Source organism: Canis lupus, chromosome 1 (assembly GCF_003254725.2).
Source record: "Canis lupus dingo isolate Sandy chromosome 1, ASM325472v2, whole genome shotgun sequence".
NCBI classification, from domain to species: domain Eukaryota; kingdom Metazoa; phylum Chordata; class Mammalia; order Carnivora; family Canidae; genus Canis; species Canis lupus.
In genome coordinates, this window is record NC_064243.1 from 78072903 (window position 1) to 78083803 (window position 10901).

A 10901-nucleotide genomic window follows, 5' to 3' on the forward strand; every position below is an offset into this window, starting at 1 on the left:
ACATCTTGGTGGATGAAGCAGGAGCATGAAGTTGCTGGGCATCTAGACTTTCAAGAAGCTGTGGTGACAGTGCTTGGGATGCAGAGCAGAAAAGCTCCAGAGCTCCAGAGTGAGTAAAGGGAAAGAAGAGTTGAATTCTAGAAGACAAGCTTCCTACTCTGAAAATTTGCCTGGGGCCCTCCTAAGTGCCCCTGAGCTGTAGCCAGATACAGGAGACAATTATTGATATTATAGCTTGCTTCCTCTAATCCTATCATCCTTTGGCTCTGTGTTCATTAGCAGCTCCCAAGAGGCACCCTGTCTGCTTACCTGTCATGGCCACTTTTGGGAACTAAAAAGGATTTGGAGACAGTGGCAGCTTCTATCCTTTCTCAGCAAGGATGGCATTTTTTTGTCCCTGTCCTCCTATCAAGCTTTTTTTTTTTTTTTTTTTTTTTCTTAATTGCATTAGGAAGCTAAGTATAAATAGTAGAAAGATGGGCCTTGGAGTCAGATGGTTGTTCGAGTGGCCAGGGCTCTAGTCTCACCTCCATCAATTACTTATAATGGCAACATACTTAAGCATTTTTTTAAAGCCTTAAATACTGCTTCCATCTAATCACATTATACATAATGTTCAGAATGGTTCTAATGGTGAATTCCTTATAAAGACATACTGGAAATCCGGTCTTGGATTTTTCTGCCAGTAACTCTCAACCTGCCAGAGGGTAGAATTTGAATTTAATATTACACGTTCTGGCTCACTGAAAAGGTTAACATCATGACAAAGTTCTAGCAATTATTTATAGACATGTGGGGGGAGAATTGTGTGGGTCTCATGGTGATTCCATCTGTTACAGGAGGTCCAAATGGACAAACAGGTATAGATAGTGTGGGTGAATTCCTCTGCAGTTGGCACCCCGTTCCCTTGTGATTTCTGTGGGTTTCACCATACAGAGTGTTGCAAGCGTGGTGTCTACTTATGAGGAGGGACTTAGGATATAAGCCTTGTCTTTGTTTTTTTTTTTTTTTTTTCCTTTATCATGATGAAAAGTAAGAATCCAAGGGTTGGCTACTCCAAATGCCTCATAGTTAAATGAAGCTAAATTTTGGCCAAACCTCTATTGAGTGACTGTGACAGATTAAGGATGGATATAAAATCTTTTTGACATTCCTTCCATTGACAGGAGAGATCTATTTATCCTCTCCTTGAATCTAGGATGGTTTGTGACTGCTTTGACCAATGGCATATGGAAAAATGATATCATTCAAGTGTCAGATGTTTAAAAGAGGTCTGGCAGCTTCTATGTTGCTCTCTTGGAAGCCAGCTGCTAGGTAGGAAGGGAAACTATCTTGAAACAATCACTTTGTAAGAATCCCAGGCCACATGACTGAATCCCAGAGAATAAGACATCATGGAGAAAGAATGAGGGAAGCAAGAAGGAAAGAGAGAAGGGGTCGGGGGAATGTCAAGGAATCTTGACAATATACAGTAAAGAGGTGAATCTTGAAAGTGGATCCTTTAGGCCTAGCCACTAGCTAATGCTATGTGGATCAGAGACCAATCGCCAGCCAAGCTCATTCTGAATTTCTGACTGATAAAATTATAAGCAAATGAAGTGGTTGTTCTAAATCATTGGGGTAATTTAAGTTTGGGGTAGTTTGTAATGGGATAATAGATAACCTGATAAATCAGCTTTATTATCCTAAGGTTGGTCATTTTTTAAAAATTTAGGATTTGTTTTTACCCTTAATTCCTTGGGAATGGCTATTCCATTTGAATTAAGAGAATATCGGACTTCTTCACATGTTGTTTCAAGTAGTCAAAGGGTCAGTGTCTCTAGGAACCTGAGGTAGCAGTAGGAAAATTAGGGCAGCTGCAGAGAGGAGAGCATATGAGGAGAATAAGAGGAGCCAGAGTAAAGGACACAAGGTCTGAGAAATGTTTGATGTGTCACTATCCTCTGTCCTGGGCACTCTGACCACCACACCAAAGCATCATATTGCTTGAGGTATATGAGGGTCTGATGAGCAGCACCCATTCCTAAAATCTGGCTTATCTCTGTCTCCTTTCATAATGTGCTTGGCCAAGTGGTAGAGCAGAATCTGTAACTTTATGCTCTTCTTCCTTTGGAAAATCCTTCCTACTCTTTTTTAAAAAAACCCAATCACTTCTTACCTATCATGTGAGACAGCTCTGGAAGACCTCCTCCAGGCTTATCTGGATGCTCTTCCTTCTTTGTGCTCCCATGGCAACCTGAGCTCACCTCTGTCGTTTAAAATGCCATATTGAATCATTTGCCAATGTTTTGGTCATTTCCGGGAATGGCAGATTTCCCTAGGGCAGAAAACATTTCTTGTTTATCTCAGTGTCTACCAAGTGTATAGAAAGGAATTTGGAACTTTGGTGCTCCATGAGCATTTCATTGCACAGAACTGAAGGGAATCATCTTGTGCGGAGGTCGTTTCTTTGGTGATTTCTAAACTATTGAGCACATTATGCTAAACGAGCCAAGTCAGACAGAGAAAGACAAGTACCATATGATATCACCTATATGTAGCATCTAAAAAAATTAAACCTGTATAAAACAGTAAAATGGTGGTTATCGGGGGATGGAGGGATAAGAATGATGGTGTTTAAGGGTACAAACTGTTAATTAGTAGTAAATAAGCATAGAGATCTAATGCACAGTACAATGACATAGACAATAATACTTTACTATAATTGTATACTGTTGTGATAAATGCCACTATGTAGGCAACCATATTACAGTATATAAATATATCAAAGTAACACACTATATGCTGTACGCTTGCACAACATTACACATCAAATTTATGAACAAACAAGAACTGTTGATGTTGAGACCAGGGGAGACCTGCCTTTTGAGAGCAGGTAGGCTTTCCCTGAAATCAATTCTAACTGCAGACAACTAATTCTCTTTCCCTCCTTCTCACCACCCCTCTCCCCTCATTTTCTGGCAGCTTGTCTTTCTGTCTTCGTGGGGCTGTAGCGTTGCACACACCATACCCTGAGAGGGAATGATTTAAAGGTGACTTAGTCAGGAACCTTTCTCTGTCTCCTTTCCCTGTCTCTCTTCTTGCTTGCTCCTTTCATCTCTTTCTGTAGGATGATTTTTCCCCATTTTGTTCCTTTGTTTTCATAATGATTCACGAGGAAGTAAGACTGGTCATTTGCTCCTCCTCAGCTTCTTCAGTGGGGGTGGAACAGCACGGGAACCCTCAGGCTCTGATTCAGCAGAGACTGGTCTCCATTTCCTCAACTATAAAAAAGGCAGGATAATTAAATAGCTCCCAGACCAGTTAATGGGATAGAAGCAAACTTGAAGTGAAATGGTAGGTGTCAAAGCACTTTGCAAAGTGAACGGATATATAAATATTTGGTGCATTGTGTGAGTTCAGCTGGTCTCTGCCTATCACTATCTAATTGTGTAATTGACCCCCTACTACTCACCTAGTGTTGTTTCTGACCACAAATCCTTGAAACAATTAAAGTCTGCATGTTAGATTTGTCTTCAAGGATTTCTAAGGCCTGCCACTGTGGCATAATGGACAGAACCAGAGAAGCGGAAGCAGTATTTGATGAATGTACTATAATTGCTCTTTGGTATGACATAGTAATAGGAAAATTCATATAATTGACAATGTAAAGGCCCCTACTGTTAGCAGCTGCTTTAAATTTAATGGAGCTGAGATTGTTAATAGTCTTTTCTTCACAGGGGTCTTTCCTTTGGCAGCCATAGCATAAAGCAAGCTTGTTCCATCCTTTGCACTTTCCCTCCAGGCCCACAACCCAGCTCACTGTGACAGGAGATGATAGGGAATAGGTCCATTTGCACTTTGTCGTCTTGTCTTAATTATCTGGTGGAACCATTGGTGTGTGATACATGGCATTCCCTCTGTGAGACTTCTCCTTATGCAGTGTGATGTTATAGAAGGACAGTTCTGGAACTGAACCAGGGATATACCACTTACTAGCTGCAAGGTTGGGACAAGTACCTTAACCTTTCTGAGCTGTAGTCTCTTTAGATAATATGAAAACTAAAATCTACATATTGTAAAGTGACTAGCAGAGGGCATGGAATGTGCATACTAAAGGTCAGCCTCTTGTTTTCTTTCCATCCACCATACCAGATTTCTCAAATTAGCTAAATCCTTCTGTCCTCACTCTCTGGTTTGCCATCTTTCTCATCAAAATGACATAGCAATCTGACTCTGCACTACAAAATTCCTTGGAGCAGTTTCCCCTTTCCCTACAAGGGCTACTTTGTCTTACCAAACAACCAACATGGGTCTTAGTCTGTAAGAAAACTGCGGAAGATTTAGCATAGGCGAGTCCAATTGCTAGAGACTTGGGTTATTACTGTGGATTAGGTTTATTGGCATAACACTGACAATAGGTGCAAACCAAAGCCAGAGTAAAGTATAAGTAATTCTACTTAGACATTGATGCATATCTTTTAAATGAAAAACATGAGATTATAAAATTGTGTGTGTGAGTGTGTATGTGTCTAAGACAAAAAAGGAGGGTGGATGGGAGGTAGACAGGGAGGGAGAGAGGAGGATTCTGCTGGGGCTCAGGCGCCTGCAGAAAGAAACATATTTAGCGCAGGTTCTCCCTAGGCCTACCCTAATTGTTCCCCCTGACTAGAGATAAAGTTTCTTCCTTTCTTTGTTTCTTTGTTTCTTTCTCTTCCTACCTCCCTTTTCCTTCCTTCCTTCCTTCCTTCCTTCCTTCCTTCCTTCCTTCCTTCCTTCCTTCCTTCCTTCCTTCCTTCCTTCCTTCCTTCCTTCCTTTTCCTTTCTGGGCCTATCATCAGCCTTCTCCATGTAAAACCAAAAAAGCCACAGGTGCTGAGTCAATTCTCTCTGCAATCACTCAGACCATTTTCCTGTGCAGTGATTTTGCAATTAGTATTAACTGGGGACTACATCATTTATCCTGGGAACAGATGGACATTAGGATGTACCCCGATTGGACCAATAGAATATTTATAAATTGCTGCTATAATGAATCAGGAAGAACAGTACTGTTTCCTCACCTTCTCCTAGGAGAACCCTCCTAAGAAGGAAATAGATGTATTAATTTCATTAAATTCTCGGTTCTCTACTGTCTGAGCTTCTCCCTTACTGACTCCTTAATGTGTGTGCTGCTGAGACTAACCATCTTTTATAAGCACTATTGATTTTTTTTCATGTCTCCCCATCATCTTTAATCAGAATATTGTGTCACCTTGGAATCTTCCACTGGAAGATTTTATTTGACATAAAAGCTATTAATGGCTGGCGTTTCAACACTCTACCTGGCGTGTGTGCTCTGATGAGCCCTCTGATGTGGTGGTACACTACAACTTTCAGGAGCGTGTTTCCACTGCACCATTGATATGTGGCTTTTACTTCTTTCTTTTCACTTTTTTATAGTTGTTTTCTGGAAATGCAGTAGCAGGTGACAACAAGTATCACTTGACAAAGAAAAGAAGATCAAAATACTGCCATCCATTAAAGGACAAATGGAAGATGTGTAGCTCCTTATGTGTATGCCAGCATTTATAAAACGGGGAAAACAGATGCAGTCTCTGAGATGTGTCATTTCCCCGAAGTTACGAGCACTTGATGATATATACTTACATTTCTGACGAATTGACCTTTGTCAGTAATCATCTTAACACATAACTTTGCAAATATCTTGAGGAGTCACCTATGTCTGCCAAATGCTTGTGCTGTTGTTACAATTTAGGGACGTCCTATCTATATCATTTAGTCCTACTAATGTTTGGACATTCTTATTTGGACAAAGACAGTTCTCTGGAGATGGGAGTGGCCATGGGTTGTAATCAGCCAATGTTCATGTGTATACTGCCTAATAGAAGACATCAGCATGGGGGACCACAGCATTCATGACTGTCAACTCTTTGCCCTTCTTATCACTTGCTACCTCTATTAAGTTCATGCCTTGTAAGCACAACTTCTTCAGGAATTTGATTGGTCATATTTTGGGGAAAACTTATAAGAACTTTAGTGAGACAAACCATAGTGTCTGCTGCTGCACCTTCTTAGGTAAAATGTGTTTTTCTATGATATGTTTGTAGATCAGACACTCTACTAGCTCTTGGATAGTGGTGCTAGCTAAGAGCAAGTGGACCCAAAAGTGGAATATGCTTTGGTTCTGTCAGTGATGAATACCTGCCACTACTGGGGGGCAGGGTGGAGAAGGCATTTAATAATATCAACTTGCTGCAAGTGGCCACTTGGTTTTCTTGAGGTTTCTTGAGGTTTCTTGGTTTCACTTGGTACTCTTCTGAGGTCTCAATTCTGTTCTCTTTTGCTAGTGGGTTCGGATATTGCAAAGGGTGGGAGTTGGATTAGCATTAAGGAGGGAGGTCGTGCTTGCTATCCAGATCACAAATAACGTCAGTCTCTGCCACTGTGGCTATTCTCTTTGTGAGTTCATTATGCGAGCACTGTGGTGGTCAAGGACAAAGGTTAGAAGACATCTACTCACTGAGTCATCTTGCCCATGAAGTGGTTTAATGCCTCTTCTGAGGTGGATGCTCTCTGCTCAGCATTAAGGTGTGATACAAAGATCTGCATACCTGGAGCTTACTCTCAAAGATCTTTTTACCTGACACTTCCCCAGACTTCTTGTTTCCAGTCCTTTGATCTGGTTCTTTCCAAGCCATTGACCAACCAGATAAGCCATTTCAGCCTGCTTGTGATTTAATGTACCCTTCTCTTTGCCTACTATCTCTGCATCCCAAGTGCATCATCCCTTGCAATGTCTTGAAGCTCTGCCCAATGGAAGCCCATGACATTCATTCAGGGCTTCCCCTGAAAGGTGACATGGTACAGTGATACTTCATTTTGGGCTTGCACTCACTTACTAAACCAACTCATCTGTGAATCAAGCTTGTATATTTCCTCTCCCATCACTTAGTCATAGAAAATGCCTGTGTGACCAAAGTAAATTGAGACAAAGGCACCAGAGAAACATGGTTTCTGAGCATGCTATCTGTCCCCTTTATTTGTGCCCTCTGGACCAGCCTGAGTCTGATTCTGGGTGTGCCACACCTACTTTATTATCGACTGCTGCTATAACTGCCTTATATGATGATGATTTGGTGGGACTGAAAGTATTCAGTGTATGATGAGTAGTTCTGGCCATACAATCATTTAATTCCCAAGGGCAGATGTGCAGTTTCTAAAGGATCTAGTATTATAACAAGACTTGTTTTATGAATGGAGTATGATTTTTTGCTACATGTGGCATGACTTTGTTTCTAAATTATAGGAGTTTCTGCTGTGACCATCCTGTTAGGCCTTGCTAAACAATGTCTTTCTCTAGCACAATCTGTCTAATATCATGGAGTATGCTGAGCCATAGAGATCAAATGTCAGCACTTCAGAACCAAAGCCTGAAGTACTACAGGGAACTTTCTTTTTCTGGATCTCAACTGAAACTAATAGTTTTCAAACCAACATGGTGAACTGGTAATTTCTGTATTCCTAATGCAGAATATGCTGCCTATAAAACCCAAAGGAACCTATCAAGGATTGGGTTTCATTCTTTGTGGTAGGGAACATTAGGTATTTCCCCACTCTCTGGATTGTATGTCTCTTTTTCTTTCTTTCTTCCTTTCCTTTCCTTTCCTTTCCTTTCCTTTCCTTTCCTTTCCTTTCCTTTCCTTTCCTTTCCTTTCCTTTCCTTTCCTTTCCTTTCTTTCTTTCTTTCTTTCTTTCTTTCTTTCTTCTTTCTTTCTTTCTTTCTTTCTTTCTTTCTTTCTTCTTTCTTTCTTTTTCTTTCTTTCTTTCTTTCTTTCTTTCTTTCTTTCTTTCTTTCTTTCTTTCTTTCTTTCTTTCTTCTTTTTCTCTTTTTCTTAGCAGGTCATGCACATGAGCAGGAAAGGGGCAGAGGGAGAGGAAGAGAGGGAATCTCAAGTAGACTCCACACCCAGAGCTCAGTGTGGATCTCTATCTCACGGCCCCAAGATAATAACCTGAACAGAAATCAAGAGTTGGATGCCTAACCGACCATGCCACCTAGGTGCCCCTTCCATATGCATTTCTAAGGCATCCATAGTATTTGCCACTTTTTGGTCATCTGCTTCAATTAACATGATATTAATTCCCCTCAAAATATCTAGACAGTTGAAGGTTAGCAGAATATGCCACCTCCAAATATGCCACTTTGGCATAGGCTTATTTTGTTTGAAGGCAGTTGAGAAGTAAAGAAAAGAAAAGCTCTTTGCCTTCCCTCAATTTGCTTAAAGGCAGGATTTAATTTATAAAGGTGCTCCCCTTTCCTTCTCTACCAGGAAGGACAGAAGTTAATCACTAGAGATAACCAGGGACTTACCAGCCCAGAGTCCCCAAAGGAACCGATGTAATAAGCCTACAACTAGCCCTTATGTACTATTAATTTCCCCATATTTTTGCCTTCTCACAGAATGCTGCTCCTAGAATGTAAAGTCCCTTACCTTTGTCTTGTCATGTCTCTAAAAATATATTGCCCTTTTGTTAAGATGTTATATCAACCCATGCTCTAACCACTCCTTGATTTACTCATCTTTGAGTGCTCCCAAGTACATGTGCTGTGCATATGTTAATAAAGTTCTGTTTGTTTTTCTGTTGTTAATCCATCTTCTGTCAGGACAGTTCATAGGGCCCCAGCCAGTGAACCTCAGATAAGTAGAAGGAAAACTATTTTCCTTTCCTACACAATTCAGGCCCCTTCGACCTATTGTATGCCAAAGATCATGAAAATTAGCATAACCTTGGGATAGGATGTGGATGTATCTGATGTGAATGTAAATTGCTCTCATTTTCTTTTTTGTGCATTATGGTTTGCTAGTATAATATCCACACACTGCATACCTGAGGCTGTGTTAATATTCTCTAATAAAGATACCACGTTTGGTATAGTGGATCCAACCAATTTTTGTAGCAGCTATTTTGGTGAATGAAATGGGAATACGGTGGGAAACATCACCTCTACATGTTTTAAGTCCTTGAATATAGCACTGATCTTGTTATTGTGCTGTTTTTTTTTGTTTTTTGTTTTTTAATTTACTCTAATTTCTGGGGGTGGGATTGGGATAGTTTCAGGGGTTACTACTTGGCTTTTTTACTACAACCATTCCTAATCTATAAGTCAAGGAACCAGTGTTAAGTTTCTGCCTACTGCTAAATATGTGTACTTGAATTATATAATTGGGGACCAGGGACATGACAATCAAGTGGGTTGATAGAGACAGTAGCCCCTACTTGAGACAGACCTGGGTCAGAACTCCATTTATTATCTTTATTAACTGAACTCCTTATCCCCCCAACTCTAATGGGAAAGAGAATAACGTGGCACTTTCAATCTCCTGGTATCAGATTGAACTTAGACCCTATATCTACCAGGCCTTGAAAGATATGGAAATTCCCATTTTCTAAGTGTGCTTTTACACAAGTTAGTGGCTATAGATCCTATTGGGGAAGAATGGAGGAATCACTATTGTATATGATTGCTAGTGTTTGTTTCAGCAGCATATATATATATATATAAAATTGGAAAGATACAGAGAAGATTAGCATAGCCCCTGTGAGAGGATGACATGCAAATCTGTGTATGTAATTGCTGTGGTGCCACAGGGACCTTCATCATCTAGACTCAGATGCTCCCTCAGTCAATAGGTTCTGCTTCTGGGAGCTGGCTCCAGTCTGGAAACTGGGCAAAAGTTCATGACTTTTCATGGGGAAGTGTTACCTCTGCCTTCTACTCATCTATTCCTGACTTTTTGGATATAGTTGGATAGATGGGGAGATAGATAGATAGATAGATAGATAGATAGATAGATAGATAGATAGAAAGATAGATAGATTTGACAGTACCCTAAGCAGTTAGCTGCTTATTGATCTTGCCTCTAGAAATACCATGTACTTCAGGTTATTTCTATAGACCATTCTAAGTTAGACCCCGCTAGGCTGCCATTCATACTTTGCTAACAAGGCTATTCCAACATCCTATCATCCCCATTGCTTCTAGGGAACTCAGTTCTGTAACAGCTACCAATTCAGCCCATAGAAGGCAGGCATTACTGAGTATTACAGTGATGCTGGTGTATTTCTTTCCAGTTCCTTTCTTATTGCTTTAGTGAATGGAGTGTGCTCCAGGCCCTCTTAAGGAAAATGACCAGCTGGTAGGTTTCCTAGTTGTGTATAATTGATGCATTCTAGCATGATCAGCTCTATAACCCTTTTGAGCTCTTTCTCACAATTTTCCATGGCCTCTCTAATTTAATACCAGCTACTGTTTTTTGTTTTTGTTTTTCCTAAGCCTTTTAGAAGCATCACTTAGGGTTCTTGCCAAGGAATTAAATACTGTAGCACTAGAGAGTTCTTTTATATTGTAAATTGTCCTTCATCTAGCTTTATATCCCCCCTTCTTGATCTAGTACCTTTAGGATTTGAGCAACTGTTATCACAAACTTACTTTCAGGTATTCCTTACATCGAAACTAGCTTAGTGGAATGAATCTGAGGTAGTTTCTCAGTCGACATTTTCAGACACATTTTCCTGATTCCTGTCAGTGCATGCTATACATGTCCTTTGGCAGCTTTGATGTATAATCCCTTCTCATCCCTGACTGGTCCAGTACTTCTCCAGGCTGACTATGCTGAGATTCAATCATATTTAAGGGCCTGATGCCCAGGTGGAGAGGAGAGGACAGATTCTAAAGAGGACTTTTGTTGTCATGTTTAGCACCTACCTCATTTGAGGTCTCTACACAGTCTTCAAGGTGGGCGATCTCTCCTCCAAACAAATAGACCACTTCTGCTGGCCTAGTGGACTCAAAGAAATTAAGGATACAAAGTTCACAAGTTCATCAACCTACATGTCCTCATCTCATATCTCAGAGT

At 40.5% G+C, this 10901-nt stretch overlaps 1 pseudogene; it reads left to right on the forward strand.

Moving 5' to 3' along the window:
* The first annotated feature begins 9529 nt into the window (after positions 1–9529).
* On the forward strand, positions 9530–9626 carry LOC112645698 (U6 spliceosomal RNA; annotated as a pseudogene).
* Positions 9627–10901: the final 1275 nt, after the last annotated feature.